This window comes from Salvelinus alpinus, chromosome 32, assembly GCF_045679555.1.
Source record: "Salvelinus alpinus chromosome 32, SLU_Salpinus.1, whole genome shotgun sequence".
In the NCBI taxonomy this organism is placed as follows: domain Eukaryota; kingdom Metazoa; phylum Chordata; class Actinopteri; order Salmoniformes; family Salmonidae; genus Salvelinus; species Salvelinus alpinus.
In genome coordinates, this window is record NC_092117.1 from 26315771 (window position 1) to 26338880 (window position 23110).

Sequence of the window (23110 nt, forward strand, 5' to 3'; positions counted from 1 at the left end):
CCTGCCTTAGGTTCTGGTCCTCACTGGTGTTAGCCCTGTAAGAAAAAATATCCCCTGCTCTCTCTCTCTCTCTCTCTCTCTCTCTCTCTCTCTCTCTCTCTCTCTCTCTCTCTCTCTCTCTCTCTCTCTCTCTCTCTCTCTCTCTCTCTCTCTCTCTCTCTCTCTCTCTCTCTCTCAATTCAATTCAATTCAATTCAAGGGTCTTTATTGGCATGGGAAACATGTGTTAACATTGCCAAAGCAAGTGAGGTAGATAATATACAAAAGTTCTCTCTCTCTCTCTCTCTGCGTGTTTGTGTTAGTTACGTAACTATTGCTGCTCTCTGAGCTCAGGGCAGCTCTTTCCTTTGATGTTCTCACAGCACCAAATCCCTGCCTGGGTTTCTGCTTTATCATTTACACTGAAACTAGCACGGGGACAAGTCCTATTCCCACTTAGACACTCCCACTTTCTGGATGGAGGGAGCGCAGGGGGACACTTGTCCCAGTCAGACTGGATTTAATTCCATGTGTATTTGAGTATCTGGTATTTAAAATAGTGTATTTTAGTAGTTTCAAAATGCACAGTCCAAAATAAGTACTTTTATTTGAGTATTTGAATGGTTATTTGAAAAACCAAATAACGGAACTGAAAGGGGGATACCTAGTCAGATGCACAACTAAATACAAGTATTTCAGATACCTAGTCAGATGCACAACTAAATACAAGTATTTCAGATACCTAGTCAGATGCACAACTAAATACAAGTATTTCAGATACCTAGTCAGCTGCACAACTAAATACAAGTATTTCAGATACCTAGTCAGATGCACAACTAAATACAAGTATTTCAGATACCTAGTCAGCTGCACAACTAAATACAAGTATTTCAGATACCTAGTCAGCTGCACAACTAAATACAAGTATTTCAGATACCTAGTCAGATGCACAACTAAATACAAGTATTTCAGATACCTAGTCAGATGCACAACTAAATACAAGTATTTTAGAGGCAACCGTATACTGGCCTACTACCTGAGTCTACCTCAAGAACAGTGATTGATATTGATGGACATGGTGAACAACAGTGTCCACTCACATTAGTGCAGTACAGGGACAGAGTAGATGTTGAACGCTGCTCATCTCTATACACCAGAGAGCATAATGTTTGTTTCTCAGTATCCTGCTCTGCTCTTCCTCACACAGTCATGTGTGTAGCTGCACAGATGGAAATTGCCTCTGACACTGCTGCTCAAGAGTAATGCTCACATAACTACTTCAGTCACTTTGTGTTGCCTGGGTCTGTTCCCCATCTCTTCTCTGATCCTCCAACTCACTGGTCTGTGGCAGTGATGGTCTAGATCAGAGGATATTGGCTCAGTATGTTTGCTGTGTGTGTATTGCAGTGTGTGTGTGTGTGTGTGTAAATGTATGTTCTAGGTCAGTTTGTGTGTATGTGTGTGTTACAGGTGTGTGGATGTGTGTAGAGCAGTGCTGTATGTATGGCTAACCCTCGTCTTGTCCCCTGGTCCTGTCATATGCTCACACTGCCCTCTGCTGCCTCCCAGGTCACACTGCAGCTCGTAAATCTGTCTGGAGTGAGGCGAACAGAGTGAATGGACGGGAGTGCAGCATTCGTCTCTCTATCCAGACTGCTGTAAAGCTCTTAAATTTTGAGAGGGTGTCAAGGAGGGATGAGATGGGCTGTCTCCCCAGGGGCAAACACACACACACACCGCCCCCCAGACACCAGCAGGAACTTTAACTCAGTCCAAACATCAGACACAAAGTGTAAACAGTGGCGACTGAGGCCTTGAAGGAAAGATCAATCACTCTTAAAAAGCCCAAGGTTTAATAAGGTGCTACCTGCATTCTGTTTGATAACCATTGATCATTTGTTCGTTTGATTATAGTCTCTGGTCAGTTTATTTGATGGGACTTTTAGGAGGAAAGCAATAACCGAGAAGAGGGAGGGAAGGGAAGATTATCACCAAATGCAGTGAACCAGGGGCCTGCCTCCTCCCTTCAGTTCTCCACCAGGGCTCATCCTCTGCTTTATAATAGCATGTCTAAGTTAATGGCTCCTTCTGCCTCCCATAAAGAGGGGCTGTTTCACATTGTTCTGCTCTGCAGTGTTGGCAGTAATGGGTCGTTTTAAATGATCTTGTTAGAAGTCATTTCTCCAAGTTGACGGTTTTGGGATTCTAGCCGGACTTTCCTTTTTAGGGCTCAATCTAAGCTGTCCCTTGTGGAATCTGCTAAGCTATATTGACCTGGTTGATGTTGGAATCTGTTAAACTATATTGACCTGGTTGATGTTGGAATCTGTTAAACTATATTGACCTGGTTGATGTTGGAATCTGTTAAACTATATTGACCTGGTTGATGTTGGAATCTGTTAAACTATATTGACCTGGTTGATGTTGGAATCTGTTAAACTATATTGACCTGGTTGATGTTGGAATCTGTTAAACTATATTGACCTGGTTGATGTTGGAATCTGTTGCTCTTGTTGTTTGATTGAAAGGTGAAGAGTGTGTTCAACATGACGGCCAAAAGATGTCTATCAGCACACACGGAGTATAACAAACATTAGGAACACCTTCCTAATACTGAGCTGTACACCCTTTCGCCCTCAGAACTGCCTCAATTCGTTGGGGCATGGACTCTACAAGGTGTCGAACGCGTTCCAAAGGGATGCTGGCACATGTTAACTCCAATGCTTCCCACAGTTGTGTCAAGTTGGCTGGATGTCCTTTAAAAAACCCACCAGCAATGCAGTTGTTGACACAAACCGGTGGGCCTGTCACCTACTACCATACCCCATCCAAAGGCACTTCTATATTTTGTCTTGCCCATTCACGCTCTGAATGGCACTCATACACAATCCATGTCTGTTGTCCCAGCATCCTTCTTCAACCTGTCTCCTCCCCTTCATCTACACTGATTTGAAGTGAATATAACAAGTGACATCAATAAGGGATCATAGCTTTCACCTGGATTCACCTGGTCAGTCTATATTATTGAAAGAGCAGGTGTTCCTAATGTTTTATACACTCGGCATATATGTGTTTAATTATGGAAGAGACTGTGTTGAAATGTTGAACACTGACAATGGTCTTCTTCCTACAACAGGCCAAGAACCGAGCAGTTCACTATCTGTACTACATTGAGAGATACAACGACCACACTAGTAAGTCACTGTGTGTGTGGGTCTCTGCCTGTGTGAGTTTGTGTGAGATCAGAATGTGTCTTTCTCTACTCCTCATCCTCCTTCCCCTACATCTCCTCTTGGCCCATTGGGACATAGGCCTGTAGGACATGGATGTGTTTTCCCTAACATTGTTTTTATTCTGACTGTCTGAGCAGTGAACCAGGCTTCTCCTATGTTTATTCTGACTGTCTGAGCAGTGAACCAGGCTTCTCCTATGTTTATTCTGACTGTCTGAGCAGTGAACCAGGCTTTTCCTATGTTTATTCTGACTGTCTGAGCAGTGAACCAGGCTTTTCCTATGTTTATTCTGACTGTCTGAGCAGTGAACCAGGCTTTTCCTATGTTTATTCTGACTGTCTGAACAGTGAACCAGGCTTTTTCCTATGTTTATTCTGACTGTCTGAGCAGTGAACCAGGCTTTTTCCTATGTTTATTCTGACTGTCTGAACTGTGAACCAGGCTTTTCCTATGTTTATTCTGACTGTCTGAGCAGTGAACCAGGCTTTTCCTATGTTTATTCTGACTGTCTGAACAGTGAACCAGGCTTTTTCCTATGTTTATTCTGACTGTCTGAGCAGTGAACCAGGCTTTTTCCTATGTTTATTCTGACTGTCTGAACAGTGAACCAGGCTTTTTCCTATGTTTATTCTGACTGTCTGAACAGTGAACCAGGCTTCTCCTATGTTTATTCTGACTGTCTGAACAGTGAACCAGGCTTCTCCTATGTTTATTCTGACTGTCTGAACAGTGAACCAGGCTTCTCCTATGTTTATTCTGACTGTCTGAACAGTGAACCAGGCTTTTTACTATGTTTATTCTGACTGTCTGAGCAGTGAACCAGGCTTCTCCTATGTTTATTCTGACTGTCTGAGCAGTGAACCAGGCTTTTTCCTATGTTTATTCTGACTGTCTGAACTGTGAACCAGGCTTTTCCTATGTTTATTCTGACTGTCTGAGCAGTGAACCAGGCTTTTTCCTATGTTTATTCTGACTGTCTGAGCAGTGAACCAGGCTTCTCCTATGTTTATTCTGACTGTCTGAGCAGTGAACCAGGCTTTTTCCTATGTTTATTCTGACTGTCTGAACTGTGAACCAGGCTTTTCCTATGTTTATTCTGACTGTCTGAGCAGTGAACCAGGCTTTTCCTATGTTTATTCTGACTGTCTGAACAGTGAACCAGGCTTTTTCCTATGTTTATTCTGACTGTCTGAGCAGTGAACCAGGCTTTTCCTATGTTTATTCTGACTGTCTGAACAGTGAACCAGGCTTTTCCTATGTTTATTCTGACTGTCTGAACAGTGAACCAGGTTTTTTCCTATGTTTATTCTGACTGTCTGAGCAGTGAACCAGGCTTCTCCTATGTTTATTCTGACTGTCTGAGCAGTGAACCAGGCTTTTTCCTATGTTTATTCTGACTGTCTGAGCAGTGAACCAGGCTTTTTCCTATGTTTATTCTGACTGTCTGAGCAGTGAACCAGGCTTCTCCTATGTTTATTCTGACTGTCTGAGCAGTGAACCAGGCTTTTTCCTATGTTTATTCTGACTGTCTGAACTGTGAACCAGGCTTTTCCTATGTTTATTCTGACTGTCTGAGCAGTGAACCAGGCTTTTCCCTATGCAAACCCCTGTACTTTAAGTGAGCGAGCTCAAATAATATATGATCTATTCCCTCAACAGACTAATCAAACTGCATATTTACAGCACTGCACAAAATAAGTTGAATATTGATCACATAACAAAATGTGTGAACAGTAATATTCTTGTTGAAGGTTTTCTGCAGAGGGGCAGTTGCTGCAAATTGCTAGATGAAAGGCACGTTTTTCTCTCTGTAGGGTTTTGTTTAATTCTCTTGCTGTAAGTTGGTCTCTGTGTTAGTCACACATACACACACTGAAAGAGGCTGTTCCTAACAGGCCCGGACCTCCTGCAGCTACTGTAAGTGTTCTGTTCTGTGGGTGATGTGTTTGTGCCATGCCGGCCCAGACTAACACAGGACAGGCTGGCTCTTTGACTCCTGTCACTAACCCACTCAGTCACACTCACTCAAGGTTCTGACTCATCCCCCATGGCTCATCGGGAGAGATGAAAAAATGTCCCCCTATTCCCTGTTTAGTGCACTTTGTTGGCCAGAGGGAAAGGGTCATACTGGCTGGGGTGAGCTGATGACAGAGCTGGGTTGACATGGATGTTTTTTTTCTTTGTAACAGTTTACCATGATATCAACTCCACCTTCAAGAGGACCACCCTACTCATGAAGAAACAGCGCCGAGGTGTGGTAGAGCATTTTGGGGCAGCAGGGTAGCCTAGTGGTTAGAGCGTTGGGCTAGTAACCGAGAGGTTGCAAGTTTGAATCCCCGAGCTGACAAGGTACAAATCTGTCATTCTGCCCCTGAACAAGGCAGTTTAACCCACTGTTCCTAGGCTGCCATTGTAAATAATAATTTGTTCTTAACTGACTTGCCTAGTTAAATAAAGGTAAAAAAATAAAATGTGTGTGTATGGCTGCCCTAACAAGCTGTGCTCAACCCAGAGGAGCAACAAGTTGATGAGAGTTCATCTGACAGAGCACTGTGCACGGAGTGCGTCCTGACCCCGAACCCGAGGAAGAGATCCCTAACATGCGGCTCACCTGGGACGACGTCCGTGCTGCTCAGGGCATGAAACGCTCAGTCTGGGCCGGGATCAAGAGGACCATCTGGTGACTGCAACACGACGATAATGCGAACAGAGCAGAAGTCCGGCCCTATGAACTGGACCGGTGGGGTTGGAGAGATGTTTGGCTGGGTTCAGGTTGTTGGGTGGTGAGTGTGACTGGGAAGGAAGCGTGGCTCTCAGGCATCATGAGACTTCTTAGACTGGAGCTCCATGGAGCTCATCATCAAGAGACTCACCCCAGTGGAAACGACATATGAGACACTCTTTTCACTCCACTACAGTACAGCTACGACCGGAAGTGATTTTTGTAGCCGGTTAGCAGAGAATTTTTGCTAACCCTACCCATTTTCCTGACCTTAACCTAATTCTCCTACTTGGTACGTTAATTCTACTAACCTGCTGTGTTAGTTCTCCGAACCTGCTACGAAAAATTCATTTCCGGTCGTAGCTGTATCGAAGTGGTGTGAAAAAAGTGTTTCTCGTGTGCATGTAACATCATGACTTTATATTTCACCAAAGGTTGTGAAATGCATCGAAAAGAGCTTCATATCTAAACAGTTTAACTCAACCAATAGAGTGTGTCTGTTTGTACTGTCAGAATAATGTTCTTTCAAAATCACTTGTTCATGTGACGTTGTCGAAAATGACAGCTGTCTAATAAAAATGTAAACTCTCCAAAATGGCTTGTGTTGTGTTCTATTACTTTTGAAGGAGCTGTCAGGACATGTCATGCTTTGATGACAGTTATAGTGATAATTTCCTCAGCAGCTGTCCACTGCTCGCTCCAGAGGCTCTTGCTGTTTTAGCTTTCAGTTCAATTCCGCCTACATTCCAGCATGCAACTACTAACATAGTCACCACCTTCCACAAGCATCATGAAAACGAAACTTGGTGGTAACAATGCAGCAAGATGAATTCAAAGAACTCAAGAGCTTTTAACAGTGAATGACTTTGTAAACTTAAAGTATACATTTCTGCTGTACTTTTCCGTACTCTGACTTTCCATGTTATTTACATTTTACATTTTAGTCATTTAGCAGACGCTCTTATCCAGAGCGACTTACAGTAGAGTGCATACATTTTATTACATTTTTTACATACTGAGACAAGGATATCCCTACCGGCCAAACCCTCCCTAACCCGGACGACGCTATGCCAATTGTGCGTCGCCCCACGGATCTCCCGGTTGCGGCCGGCTGCGACAGAGCCTGGACGCGAACCCAGCCCAGCCTGGGCGCGAACCCAGAGACTCTGGTGGCGCAGCTAGCACTGCGATGCAGTGCCCTAGACCACTGCGCCACTCGGGAGATGCGTGTTATCTCTCCTTGACTATTTTCAGACTCTTTATTGTGTATAGTTATCATATTTTAATGGTCCCTTTAGTCAACTTATGAGTTATTAATAATTATGTGTACTGTTTACCTCAACTTGGCAACCCCTTGGCAGGGAGTCTCTAGTTTGTAGTCTGAAGAAGCATTAATTCACACATGAACAGCTCTCCAAAGAAGGGATCCTTCCAATCGTGCTGTCTGTCTTAAGCCAGACAGGCATTTATTGAAATAGTGTTCTCTTAATATGGTCTTGAACTTGGTGTTTGAACTAATGGTAGGATTCAAACTAAGTAGTTCTTTAAAGACTTTCAGCTGAATATTTTGGTTGGTGCAGTACAGGTGTAATGTGTTATGTGACCTCTCCACCACTTGGGGGTGCTAGTAGCACCTGATATTCAGGCTTCTTAAATTGTTAACCTTTATTATGGATAAAATGTGGATTTTTATGTCAGTCATGAGACTATAATATTGCACATATACTGTATATGTTATGACATCTCGTAGCTTAAGTTCCTTGTTTTTCACCTTTCATGAAGTATCATTTGATTTATTGTATTCCATCGAATCTAACAACGAATCCTATCCCACTGGGCACAGATGTAATTTCAAAGTCAAGGTTTGATTTACATTTGTTTGAGTTTTCAACTAACGTGATTTCAACGTGAACATTTAAAAAATGGCACCATGTCATTGGATTAGATTAAAAATTGGGTGGGGGAAAAAATGTATTCCCTTACATTGATGTCTTTGCAAATCCAATCAGTTTCCAACATAGATTCAGCATCATCATATTACATTTCAGTGGATGCCTCCTATCAGGCTTAATTAATGACCACACAGTGGGTGCCCCTATAGCCTGTTATAGACTGTCAACATATATTTGGTTTAAAAGCCATGGAAACTGTGGATGTTATTTATTTTATTATTATTATAAACAGTGCATTGGGTCATGTGACCAAGAAAGGTATGTATTGGATCTTGTCTGTTACCTTTATTTTTATTTTCTGTTCTACCTTATGTTATTTTTAGTATTACATTGTTATTGATTACTGCATTGATTACTGCAAGAAAGGCATTTCACTGTACTTGTGCACGTGACATTAAAACTTGAAATGTATAAGGTGCAATCCAAGAGTGATTGTCAAGGGTCCTCCGCTTCTTTGGTTCCTGGTACATAAGAACTCTTTCCCCTTCCTGATACCCCTTCCCCCACACACACACACACACACACACACACACACACACACACACACACACACACACACACACACACACACACACACACACACACACACACACACACACACACACACACACACACACACACACACACACACACACACACACAATACCATTCATTCCATTCCAGACATTACTATGAGCCCGCCCTCCCCAACTATGGTGCCACCAACCGCCTGTGACAGACACACACACACATTCCATGTAATGACTGTCACCCACATGAGATGGAGACAATATCTGCTTTCAAAACACAAGTCAACAGACATTTGTGCATGAAAAACAATTTTCAAGATTACAATCTCTGGCCTGTGAACAAATATGTACCTACTAAGCAACATTTGGAACTAAAGGAGAGAAGAGATTCAGCAACCCTTGGAATGGAACTCAATAAAAAAGCATCTTCATTAATAAAAGTAGAACCAAAGTTTTGGCTTTCGGCCTTCATCTGGGTTTTTGGTCAAACTAAACAACAGAGAATGAGTCCATTTGTCCTGAAATGTACCGTACAGATACAGTTATTAGACGTTATTAATTCTCCTGTAAAGTTACTGTAGCATCAGAGTGACTAGGTTGCTTTCTATAGGGAGTACATGTGGCTAAAAACAGATATGTCACACCTATTGTCAATAGTGGGGACTAAAGTCATATGCTACTTATTGTTTCTGTAGTGCTAGCTGAGCAGATACCTCAGACTGTGTAATGGATCCATGGTTCACTAGACATACCAGTATTTGTACTCCGCCCATGGGTCTTTTGTGTGGGGTGAGGGCCTGCAGATAACCCACTTATCACGTTTACATATTTACCTGCACCTTTACTTGGCCCTGGTGCCTGCATACAGCCAAGCATGCCAGCTATCTGGTGGAGAATGCTGGACATAGGGTTAAACTCAGGGTTAGAGATGAGTCTGGGGTTAGCGTTGAGCTAACAGATAGAACATCCCATTACCTCTGTTGAGGAAACACACAACTTGCCCTAAACAAACCTGGATACTTAGTAGTTTACTGATAAGTAACACGCAATCAAGATCATTAACCATATTTAAAACCAATTTTATACAATATCATAAAAATACAACAGCCGTGACAAAATTAATTGTGCAATAATTCATAATAATAATAATAATTGATTGAATTTGTATTGCGCTTTTCATTACAGCAAGATTCTCAAAGACACTCTTAAAACAACAAAACAAAACATTTCAGTTAGCCTATTGACAGTTTTGGGTGGAATATCTTCCACAGTCATCCACAGAGGCAGGTGCAAGTCCAACAGGTCGCATCCTGTGTCCGATCCACTCTCAATGCGCAGCTTCCTCACCCGTGCTGTCCACGTCTTTTCCGACTGAGACCGAGATGAAGGGGGGAAATTATGTTCAGATCCAGGAGGGGAACAAGTCAGAAGCCAGGACACCTCCTGCCATCCACAGCCGTAAACTCTTTGGTAAACACCTCCGAAAAACATGTAGCACCCACCTGGGTGAAGCCGTGTAGCCACCAAGCTTGGGGCGTATGAAGCTCACTACAGTCAATAGGGATAGTACACCATGAAGTAAACCATTGTGGAAAAACTTTAGTGATCCTCTGCCATCTTCAAAAGCCTCCAAGCCGCAGCCTAAAAAAATGTAATAATAAAATAATAATTATATGTATATATATATATATATATATATATATATATATATATATATATATATATATATATATATATATATACATACATACATACAGTACCAGTCAAAAGTTTGGACACACCTACTCACTCAAGGGTTTTTGTTATTTTTTTACTATTTCCAACATTGTAGAATAATAGTGAAGACATCGAAACTATGAAATAACACATATGGAATCATGTAGTAACCAAAAAAAAGTGTATGATGAGCTCTTGTTGGCTGCTTTTCCTTCACTCTGCAGTCAAACTCATCCCAAATCATCTGAATTGGGTTAAGGTTGGGGGATTGTGGAGGCCAGGTCATCTGATGCAGCACTCAATCACTCTCCTTCTTGGTCAAATAGACCTTACACAGCCTGGAGGTGTGATGGGTCATTGTCCTGTTGAAAACAAATGATAGTCCGACTAAGTGTAAACCAGATGGGATGGCGTATCGCTGCAGAATGCTGTGGAAGCCATGCTGGTTAAGTGTGCCTTGAATTCTAAATAAATCACAGACAGGGTCACCAGCAAAGCACCACCACAACATCACACCTCCTCCTCTATGCTTCACTGTGGGAACCACACATGTGGAGATCATCTGTTCACCTACTCTGCTTCTCACAAAGACACAGCGGTTGTAACCAAAAATCTCAAATTTGTACTCATCAGACCAAAGCTGTCATCAAGGCAAAGGGTGGCTACTATGAACAATCTTAGATAAACATGAGCTGGCGCACACCCAGAATAATAGTTTGTGTGGAGGTGCTAACTAACAGCGAATAAACTATAAACTATCAAAATAAAGAAAGTCGCACACTCCATGTATAATCTCCCAGCAATTTAATGGGTATTTACCAACGTTTCGGCATCACTGTGCCTTCCTCAGGGTAATGTCATGAATACTTGAACCAGGTTATGTATTTTGGGGTATGAGAACAACTAGGTTGATTGTAACTTACACAGTATATACATATGAGATGAGTGATGCAAGATCTGTAAACATTAATAAAGTGACATTATTAAAATGACTAGTGTTCCATTTATTAAAGTGGTCAATGATTTCAAGTCTGTGTATATAGGCATTAGCCTCTCTGTGCTAGTGATGGCTATTTAACAATCTGATGGCCTTGAGATAGAAGCTGTTTTTCAGTCTCTCGGTCCCAGCTTTGATATCTGTACTGACCTCGCCTTCTGGATGATAGTGGGGTAAAAAGGCAGTTGCTCGGGTGGTTATTGGTCTCAATTATGCATCTGTAAAGTTTGTGAGGGTTTTAGGTGACAAGCCGAATTTCTTCAGCCTCCTGAGGTTGAAGAGGCGCTGTTGCACCTTCTTCACCACACTGTCTGTGTGGGTGGACCATTTCATTTTGTCCGTGATGTGTGCACCGAGGAACTTAAAACTTTCCACCTTCTCCACTGCTGTCCCTTCAATGTGGATAGGGGGGGCTCCTTCTGCTGTTTCCTGAAGTCCAGGATCATCTCCTTTGTTTTGTTGACGTTGAGTGAGAGGTTGTTTTCCTGACACCACACTCCCAGAGCCCTCACCTCCTCCCAGTAGGCTGTCTCGTTGTTGTTGGTAATCAAGCCTATTACTGTTTTGTCATCTGCAAACTTGATGATTGAGTTGGAGGCGTGCATGGCCACGCAGTCATGGATGAACAGGGAGTAAAGGACCCTTGTGGGCCCCGGAACGAATTGCAAAAATCGCTGAAGCTGGAGACTTACATTTCCCTCACTAACTTTAAACATCAGCTATCTGAGCAGCTAACCGATCGCTGCAGCTGTACATAGTCCGTCTGTAAATAGCCCACCCAATCTACCTACCTCATCCCCATATTGTTTTTATTTACTTTGCTGCTCTTTTGCACACCAGTATCACTACTTACACACCATCATCTGCTCATCATCTGCTCATCTATCACTCCAGTGTTAATCTGCTAAATTGTAATTACTTTGCTACTATGGCCTATTTATTGCCATACCTCCTCATGCCATTTGCAGACACTGTATATAGACTTTCTTTTTTCTATTGTGTTGACTGTACTCTTGTTTATTCCATGTAACTCTTTGTTGTTGTTTCTGTTGCACTGCTTTGCTTTATCTTGGCCAGGTCGCAGTTGTAAATGAGAACTTGTTCTCAACTAGCTTACCTGGTTAAATAAAGGTGAATTAAATAAAGGAGAACCCACAGTCTTTGGTAGCTGGCCGCGTCGGTGGCACTGCGTTAGCCTCAAAGAGAGCAAAGAACGTGTTTAGCTTGTCCGGAAGCAAGACTTTGGTGTCCGATACGTGACTGGTTTTCCTTTTGTAGTCCGTGACTGTCTGTATACCCTGCCACATACATCTCGTCTCTGAGCCGTTGAATTGCAACTCCACTTTCTCTTTTTGCTGACGTTTTGCCTGTTTGCCTGCATTGCAGAGGGAATGACTACAGAAAACTGTTTGTATTCTGCCATATTCCCAGTCACCTTGCCATGGTTAAATGGGGTGCTTCGTGCTTTCAGTTTTGTGCGAATGCTGCCATCTATCCACGGTTTCTGGTTAGAGTAGGTTTTAATAGTCACAGTGGGTACAACATCTCCTCTACACTTCTTGATAAACTCAGTAACTGTCTCAGTGTACACGTCAATATTGTTCTCAGATGCTACCTGGAACATATCCCAGTCCGCATCAAAACAATCTTGAAGCGTGGATTACGATTGGTCAGACCAGCGTTGAATAGTTCTTAGCACGGGAACGTACTGTTTGAGTTTCTGCATATAGGAAGGGAGGAACAACACAGAGTCGTGGTCAGATTTGCCAAAGGAGGGCTTTGTATGCATCCCGGAAGTTGGAGTAACAATGGTTGAGTGTTTTTTCACCGTGAGTACTACAGTCTATATGCTGATAGAATTTAGGTAGCCTTTTCCTCAAATTTTCTTTGTTAAAATCCCCATCTACAATAAATGCAGCCTCAGGATATATGGTTTCCAGTTTGCATAAAGTCCAGTGAAGTTCCTAAAGGGCCGTCGGGGTATCGGCTTGAGGGGGGATATACACGGCTGTGACAATAACCAAAGAGAATTGTCTTGGGAGATAATACAGTCGGCATTTGATTGTGAGTTATTCTATGTCAAGTGAACAAAAGAACTTGAGTTCCTTTATGTTATTGCAATTACACAATGAGTCATTAATCCTGAATTATACACCCCCGCACTTCTTCTTCCCGGAGAGATTCCGTTCGGCAAGATGAACTGAGAATCCAGATGGCTGGACGGACTCCGACAGTATATACCGAGAGAGCCATGTTTCCGTGAAACAGAGTATGTTATAATCCCTGAGGTCTCTCTGGAAAGAAACCCTTGCCCTGATCTCGTCAACTTTGTTATCCAGGGACTGAACATTAGCGAGTAATATACTCGGAAGCGGTGGGTGGTGTGCGCGTCTCCTATTCTAACTAGATGACCGCGCCGAATTCCTCTTCTCTGCTGGTGTTGTTTTGGGTCGGCCTCTGGAATCAGTTAAAATGCCCTGGTTGGTGCGACAAAGGATCAGCTTCGGTAATTTGTATTCCTGGTCGTAATGCTGGAAGTGCTGGTGAGTTACCTCCACTCTGATATGCAATAGTTCTTCCCGGTAGTATGTAATAACATAACATTTTCAGGGCTAACAATGTAAGCAGCACAAAATATACAGAAACACACAAATCAAATCAAATTGTATTCATCACATGCTTTGTAAACAACAGCTGTAGACTAACAGTCAAATGCTTACTTACCTTCCCATCAATGCACAGATACTGTAGCTATGTAACTAAGTCATTGCCATTATAATGTTAATAATGCTCTCAACAAAGTATCAGTAAATTGAATTTGTCTGTAATTTCTTCAAAGGAATATTAATTCAGCTCTTTCTAAGCACTGGTATCTGTGTAGCACTTACCACAGCAGCAATGTCTATCTGGTAGTTTTTCAAGATGGCTGTATCCTCTTTAAAATGAGTGGTGACCTTCACCAGGGCTTTTGATACACTGAGGTAGGAGAAGGCTGCCAGTCAATGGTACGCAAAGTCCTGGAGAGATACAAAGAGACCATTAGGCACACACTATCTCACACAAAATCACATTAATAGACAAGCATACTGACAAACTTATAAAACAGACACTCGGCCATTCATTTAGCCACTTAAACACTCTCACGCAAGTACACACACACACACACACACACACACACACACACACACACACACACACACACACACACACACACACACACACACACAGAGACACACACACACAGAGACACACACGCACGCACACACAACCACACCAGCCTGCTCAATAACAACTAAGAGACCATTAGGCACACACTATCTCACACAAAATCACATTAATAGACACGCATACTGACAAACTTATAAAACACACACTCAGCCATTCATTTAGTCACTTAAACACTCTCACGCAAGCATACACACACACAAGAGACACACACGCACGCACACACAACCACACCAGCCTGCTCAATAACATCTAAGGACAACAATCCAGTCCATACCTACTACAAAGGTCTGCTGAAGCCTTCATTGACTTGGAATGGCATCAAGTGCAGGGCTGTGTCCCAATGGTCCTCAGTCACTCTCCTTGGGGACGACTGCTTTGTTATGGCTGGAGAGGTGAAAGCAATAGTGAACTTACTTTGTCCCTCTTCAGTCTTTTCACATATTAGTACACTGAACAAAAAATTCAACGCAACATGTAAAGTGTTGGTTCCATGTTTCATGACCTGAAATGAAAGATCCCAGAGATTTTCAATACGCACACAAAGCGTATTTTGCTCAAATGTTGTGCACTAATTTGTTTAATCCCTGTAAGTGAGCATTTCTCCTTTGCGAAGATAATCCATCCACTTGACAGGTGTGGCATATCAATAAGATGAATAAACAGCATGATCATCACACAGATGCACCTTGTGCTGGGAGACAATTAAAGGCCACTCTAAAAAAATATATATATCTTTTTTTAATTTCACCTTTATTTAACCAGGTAGGCTAGTTGAGAACAAGTTCTCATTTACAACTGCGACCTGGCCAAGATAAAGCAAAGCAGTGCAACACAAACAACAACACAGAGTTACACATGGAATAAACAAACATACAGTCAATAATACAATAGAAAAAAATCTATATACAATGTGTGCAAATGAGGTAGAACAAGGGAGGTAAGGCAATAATGAGGTCATAGTGGCGAAATAATTACAATATAGCAATTAAACACTGGAGTGATAAATGTGTGGAAGATGAGTGTGCAAGTAAAGATACTGGGGTGCAAAGGAGCAAAATAAATTAAATAAATAACAGTATGGGGATGAGGTAGTTGGATGGGCTATTTACAGATGAGCTATGTACAGGTGCAGTGATCTGTGAGCTGCTCTGACAGCTGGTGCTTAAAGCTAGTGAGGGAGATATGAGTCTCCAGCTTCAGTGATTTTTGCAGTTCGTTCCAGTCATTGGCAGCAGAGAATTGAAAGGAAAGGCGGCCAAAGGAGGAATTGGCTTTGGGGGTGACCAGTGAAATATACCTGCTGGAGCGCGTGCTACGGGTGGGTGCTGCTATGGTGACCAGTGAGCTGAGATAAGGCAGGGCTTTACCTAGCAAAGCCTTATAGATGACCTGGAGCCAGTGGGTTTGGCAACGAATCTGAAGCGAGGGCCAGCCAACGAGAGCATACATGTCGCAGTGGTGGGTAGTATATGGGGCTTTGGTGACAAAACGGATGGCACTGTGATAGACTGCATCCAATTTTCTGAGTAGAGTGCTGGAGGCTATTTTGTAAAGGACATCGCCGAAGTCAAGGATCGGTAGGATAGTCAGTTTTACAAGGGTATGTTTGGCAGCGTGCGCGTGAGTGTAGGATGCTTTGTTGCGAAATAGAAAGCCGATTCTAGGTTTAATTTTGGATCGGAGATGCTTAATGTGAGTCTTGAATGAGAGTTTACAGTCTAACCAGACACCTAGGTATTTGTAGTTGTCCACATATTCTAAGTCAGAACCGTCCAGAGTAGTGATGCTGGACGGGCGGGCAGGTGTGGGCAGCGATCGGTTGAAAAGCATGCATTTAGATCTACTTGCATTTAAGAGCAGTTGGAGGCCACAGAAGGCGGGTTGTATGGCATTGAAGCTCATCTGGAGGTTAGTTAACACAGTGTCCAAAGAAGGGCCAGAAGTATACAGAATAGAGTTGCGTAGAGGTGGATCAGAGAGTCACCAGCAGTAAGAGCAACATAATTGATGTATACAGAGAAAAGAGTTGGCCCGAGGATTGAACCCCGTGGCACCCCCATAGAGACGGACAACAGGCCCTCCGATTTGACACACTGAACTCTATCAGAGAAATAGTTGGTGAACCAGGTGAGGCAGTCATTAGAGAAACCAAGGCTGTTGAGTCTGCCGATAGGAATTTGGTGATTGAAAAAGTCAAAAGCCTTGGCCAGGTCGATGAATACAGCTGCACAGTATTGTCTCTTATCGATGGCGGTTATGATATCGTTTAGGACCTTGAGCGTGGCTGAGGTGCACCCATGACCAGCTCAGAAACCAGATTGCATAGCGGAGAAGGTACGGTGGGATTCGAAATGGTCGGTGATCTGTTTGTTAACTTGGCTTTCGAAGAGAAAGGCAGGGTAGGATAGATATAGGTCTGTAGCAGTTTGGGTCTAGAGTGTCTCCCCCTTTGAAGAGGGGATGATCGCGGCAGCTTTCCAATCTTTGGGGATCGCAGACAGAGAGATTGAACAGTCTAAAATTGGGGTTGCAACAATTTCGTCAGAGACTTTTAGAAAGAGAGGGTCCAGATTGTCTAGCCCGGCTGATTTTTAGGGGTCCAGATTTTGCAGTTCTTTCAGAACATCAGCTATCTGGATTTGGGTAAAGGAGAAATGGGGGAGGCTTGGGCAAGTTGCTGTGGGGGGCGCAGGGCTGTTGACCGGGGTTGGGGTAGACAAAAATTGGGGTATTGAAATTCTCAATTATGGCAGATTTATCGGTGGTGACAGTGTTTCCTAGCCTCAGTGCAGTGGTCAGCTGGGAGGAGGAGCTCTTATTCTCCATGGACTTTACAGTGGCCCAGAACTTTTTGGAGTTTGTGCTACAGGATGCAAATTTCTGTTTGAACAAGCTTGTCTTTGCTTTCCTAATTACCTGTTTATATTGGTTCCTAACTTCCCTGAAAATGTGCATATCGTGGGGGCTATTCGATGCTAATGCAGTGCGCCACAGGATGTTTTTGTGCTGGTCAAGGGCAGTCAGGTCTGGAGTGAACCAAGGGCTATATATTTATTAACTATATATATATATATATATATAGTTTTGTTCCTAGTTCAACATTTTTTGAATGGGGCATGCTTATTTAAGATGGTGAGGAAAGCACTTTTAAAGAATAACCAGGCATCCTCGACTGACGGAATAAAGTCATTATCCTTCCAGGATACCCGGGCCAGGTCGATTAGAAAGGCCTGCTCGCAGAAGTGTTTTAGGGAGAGTTTGACATTGATGAGGGGTGGTCAAACCCATTACGGACCCATTACGGACAGAGGCAATGAGACAGTGATTGCTGAGATCCTGGTTGAAGACAGCAGAGGTGTATTTGGAGGGCAGGTTGGTTAGGATGATATCTATGAGGGTTCACGTGTTTACGGATTTGAGGTTGTACCTAGTAAGTTCATTGAAAATTTGTGTGAGATTGTGGGCATCAAGCTTAGACTGTAGGATGGCCGAGGTGTTAAGCATGTCCCAGTTTAGGTCACCTAACAGCACAAGCTCTGAAGATAGATGGGGGACAATCAATTCACATATGGTGTCCAGGGCACAGCTGGGGGCAGAAGGTGGTCTATAGCAAGCAGCAACGGTGAGAGACTTGTTTCTGGAAAGGTGTATTTTTAAAAGCAGAAGCTCAAATTGTTTGTGCACAGACCTGGATAGTAAGATAGAACCCTGCAGGCTATCTCTGCAGTAGATTGCAACTCCGCCACCTTTGGCAGTTCTATCTTGTTGGAAAATGTTATAGTTAGGGATGGAAATTTCAGGGTTTTAGGTGGTCTTCCTAAGCCAGGATTCAGACACGGCTAGGACATTCGGGTTGGCAGAGTGTGCTAAGGCATTGAATAAAACAAACTTAGGGAGGAGGCTTCTTATGTTAACATGCATGAAACCAAGGCTTTTACGGTTACAGAAGTCAACAAATAAGAACGCCTGGGGAGTGGGAGTGGAGCTAGGCACTGCAGGGCCTGGATTAACCTCTACATCACCAGAGGAACAGAGGAGTAGGATAACGGTACGGCTAAATGCTAGACTGGTCGTCTAGTACGTTCGGAACAGAGAGTTAAAGGAGCCGGTTTCTGGGCACGGTAGAATAGCTTCAAGGCATAATGTACAGACAAGGGTATTGTAGGATGTGAATACAGTTGAGGTAAACTTATGCATTGAGGAGAGAGAGACGTCATCAGAGCATGCAACAGGACACTGTACTGTCTACACTCGGTTAGTTGTTTACATTAAAAAGTGTTCATTAAATCGATTTTAATCCGAACAAAAGTTTTGTTACTAAGGATTCCACAACGCTGTTAGCCTTTAAGGCTGGGACTCCAAGTTTGTGTTCCTTTTTTTTGCGTGGATTCCGCGAATGCTAGCTGGCTGTACTACAGACACCTGTCGTCATCGTGGGAAAGACTCATTGTTATCTTTTCGTAAAACAACTGATTTCAGTATAGAGCCAATCTGGATACCAAGCAGATCCTGAGGGAAATCGACGTGTACCAACAGCTTTACGCTATGGAGGAACAACATACTCCTTCGTGGAAAGATCCAACCACCTCATAAAATAACTTTAACCTGACAAAAAAAAGAAAAACAGATTCATCTACAGACACGGACGATTTACTTACCATTGAGGCAGAGGCTATTGCTCTGGCTGGAATCCATGCAACAATGGAAAAGTTGTGTGAGGAGGTAGCAGGGCTGAGGGGGAGTTTGGAGTTCAGCCAGAGTGAAATTCTCAAGCTCCAAAAAAAAAACAAGACACTCACAGCCAAGGTAAAAATACATGATTCCAACATGGATTGTCTTCTCAGGGAAAACAGGGTGATGAAGGAGACGCTACTAGACATACAAAGTCGTAGCATGCGTAAAAATATTTTTTTTCTGGTATTCCTGAGGACGCATCCAATAATCCAGAGGGCGCAATCAGAGAATTCATGAAATCCGCATTGAAACTTCCTATAGAGACTGTAAACAAGGTGGCTTTCTGCCGAGTACACAGACTTGGAGCTCGGAGCGACAAGACCAAGGGTCCCCGACCGATCATCGCAAAATTTGAACACTACCAACAAAAGGAGCTGATCAAAAGCAGAGGAAGGGAGCTAAAAGGGACCAAATTCGGTCTCAATGACCAATTTCCAAAGGAGATAAACGAACGTCGTAAGAGACTGTATCCGGTACAAAGACAACAAAGGATGGATTGTAGGCGTGCCTTTATCATTATGGACAAACTCTTTATAGATGGACAGCTATTCCGAGACAGCTCCATAACACCGTAGCTGTACTAAATTCTACAGGGACTTCAGGTTACGAAAACAAAGAAGGTATGGGAACTGTTTAAAATATCTGAACATTATGAAGTGGATATGAACACACACGTACTCAACTACATGCGTGCTTACACATATGGACTTATACATACACTCACACACCTGATCTCACTCTCTCTTTCTCTCTTTTCTCTTCTCTTCTCTCCCTCTCTCTCTATTGTCGAGAACTGTTTAATAATTTAATGTGTTTATTGTTTGTCTATCTTTTTTTTAATGTATTTGTCTACAAGTTTATATATGTTTACAACAACCAAGGGGAAGATATCAGAATAGGGGCATTGGGGAATAATAACATTGTACGGAATACATTTGTACTATAGTGAAGCCGTCTCTAGAGTAATGCAAGGTCTCTTTCATGATCATGTGAAACGTCAATTGCTATGGAAATGCTGGGATGTGTTTTTCAATTATGTTAAAGGTAATTAAGGTGCAACTATGATGGTGATACGATATGGATTACAATTATGAATATTAAGGCTATACGCACTACATGTTACGCACATAGACACTCAAACATGCAAATTGGCAGAGTTATTATTTATTTGGACATCACACATTATAGTCTTACTCTTATACAGACATCATACACACTCTCATTATATCATATCCAATATCATACTCGTCAACCTACTCAGATTTGTTACACACATAATTTGTCTCAATTTTCTTACATCTGTGGTATTGGCTCACAGGCAAACAGGCAAGGGAATAAAAACATATTGCTAGAACCTATTTCCTAAATATCAGACATTTGAAAGCTCTAGTTTTGACCGTCATAATACCTCTGATGGCAGTAAACTTACAAGCACTAATTATGGTCAATTTAGCCTGAGAATAGTATCTAGTTATGGTAAGGGGTGAAATAAGTATAGCTAGTTATAATTGTAACGGTTTGGCAGATTATAAAAAAAGAAGATCAGTCTTTACATGGCTAAAAGAAAAGGAATATAACATATACTGTTTACAGGAAACTCACTCTACATCCTTAGATTAAGTTGTGTGGAAAAAGGAATGGGGTGGTGAAATGATTTTCTGTCATGGACAAAGGAACTCAAAGGGTGTGATTATATTAATTAACAAAAATTTCGATCTGAAGGTGCAAATAATCAGGAATGATTCGCAAGGAAGATGGATCCTTTTGAATATGAAAGTGGACGAAAAAGAGATTTGGCTCATTAATCTATATGGTCCAAATCAGGATGATACATACTTCTTCGAAAACATTTATACCAATTTATTGAACTTACAGGCAACAAATGATCTAATCATTATGGTAGGAGACTATAACACAGTGTTAAGTACCTCAATGGAATGTAAAGGTAATCACTCTACAAACTATCATCACCATGCCCTTAAGGAAATCACAAATATTATGGACACATTACAAATAGTGGATATTTGGAGACTAAAAACCCCGACCTAGTGAGATATACATGGAGGAAACTTAATCAAGCTAGTCGTCTTGACTACTTTCTTGTCTCTTTCTCTCTTGTATCAAAGGTTAAAAAAGTTTTAATAGGAGACAGAATGCGATCGGATCATCATCTAATTGGCATTCACAAAGCTTCTATAGATTTTCCACATGGACGGGGATATTGGAAATGTAATCAAAGTTTACTGGAGGACAACTTATTTTTAACTAAGACAAAATAATTTATAACTGAATTTTTCCAGTATAATATAGGTTCAGCAAATCCCCTTATTGTTTGGGATACATTTAAATGTACCTTCAGGGGTCATTCAATTCAATATTCATCAATAATAAAAAAGCAGTTTCTGGCTAAAGAAACAAGACTAACAAGGGAAATACATTAACTAATAGTACAGGTAGAAAGCAATAAAACGATACTACAGAGATACAAAATAAGTTAGAGGAAAAACAATAAGAACTTGAGGAACTTATTCAAGAACGATCTAATGTAATCTATCTACAAAAATAAAGCAAACTGGATGGAATATGGAGAAAAATGCACAAAATTCTTCCTGAATCTCCAGTACAGGAACTCTAACAAAAAGAATTTGCAGAAACTCGTTACTGAAGACAGAGTCATCTATGATTCTCCGAATTATATTTTCAAAGAGGAAGCTAATTATTTTAGGCAGATGTTCTCTTTTCCGTCTCATCCTCTCCCACTGAATGAAGATTACGATAAGGAATTCTTTCCAAATAATATAAAAAATGGAAAATTAACAAATGTACAGAAAGATCAGTGCGAAGGACAAATTACAGAGGAAGACATTTTTGAGGCTATTAAATCCTTTCAGTCTGGAAAAACCCCAGGGCTTGATGGCATACCGGTAGAGGTATATCAAGTATTTTTTGATATACTAATAGCTCCATTGTTAGATTGTTTTAACTACTCTTATAGAAATGATAGTATGTCAGGTACTCAGCAGGAAGGTCTGATTTCTCTATTATTTAAACAAGACCCAGATAGCAAATATAAAGACCCGATCTATCTAAAAAAAACTGGAGGCCCCTTACACTTCAATGTTGTGATGCAAAAATACTTGCAAAATGCATAGCACTCAGAATTAAAAGGCTTTTACCAGGTATTGTTCATTCTGATCAGACAGGTTTTTTACATGGACGATACATTGGAGATAATATACGACAACTACTAGAAATAATAGAACATCATGAAACATATAAGAAGCCAGGAATGGTATTTATAGCAGATTTTGAAAAGGCATTTGATAAAGTAAGACTGGATTTTATTTATAAATGCCTGGATTTCTTCAATTTTGGTAATTCTCTTATAAAATGGGTAAAAATAATGTATAGTAACCCCAGGTGTAAAATAGTAAATAACAGCTACTTCTCAGAGAGTTTTGAATTGTCAAGAGGAGTTAAACAAGGGTGTCCGCTGTCACCATATCTGTTTGTTATGGCCATCGAAATGCTAGCTATTAAAATCAGATCCAATAACAACATTAGAGGATTAAAAATCCAAGGCTTAAAAACAAAGGTGTCCATGTATGCCAGTGACTCAAGTTTTATGTTAAGTCCTCAAGCTAGATCCCTGCAATGTCTCATTAAAGATCTAGATAACTTTTCTGTACTCTCTGGATTAAAACGTAATTATGATAGGTGTACAATATTACGTATTGGATCCTTAAAAAATAATACTTTTACATTACCTTGCAGCTTACCTATAAAATGGGCTGATGGTGAAGTAGACATACTCGGTATTCATATCACAAAAGATATAAATAAGCTCTTCACAATGAATTTCAATAGAAAACTTGTAAAAATAGACAAGATCCTGCAACCATGGAGAGGTAAATACCTGTCTATTTATGGAAAAATTGCCCTGATTGACTACTTAGTCATATCTCAGTTTACTCACTTACTTATGGCGCTGCCTACTCCTGATGATTCGTTTTTCAAATCATATGAGCAAAAAATATTTT

General features: G+C 41.6%; 1 long non-coding RNA gene across 1 annotated transcript in view; it reads left to right on the top strand.

Moving 5' to 3' along the window:
• LOC139562540 (uncharacterized) overlaps positions 1 to 6529 on the top strand; it is a 28186-nt gene extending 21657 nt beyond the window's left edge. Inside the window, exons 3-4 of the long non-coding RNA XR_011672401.1 lie at positions 3116 to 3173; positions 5402 to 6529. This is a non-coding gene — a long non-coding RNA (uncharacterized lncRNA). The remainder of the gene's footprint in view (positions 1 to 3115; positions 3174 to 5401) is intronic.
• The last annotated feature ends 16581 nt before the right edge of the window (positions 6530 to 23110 follow it).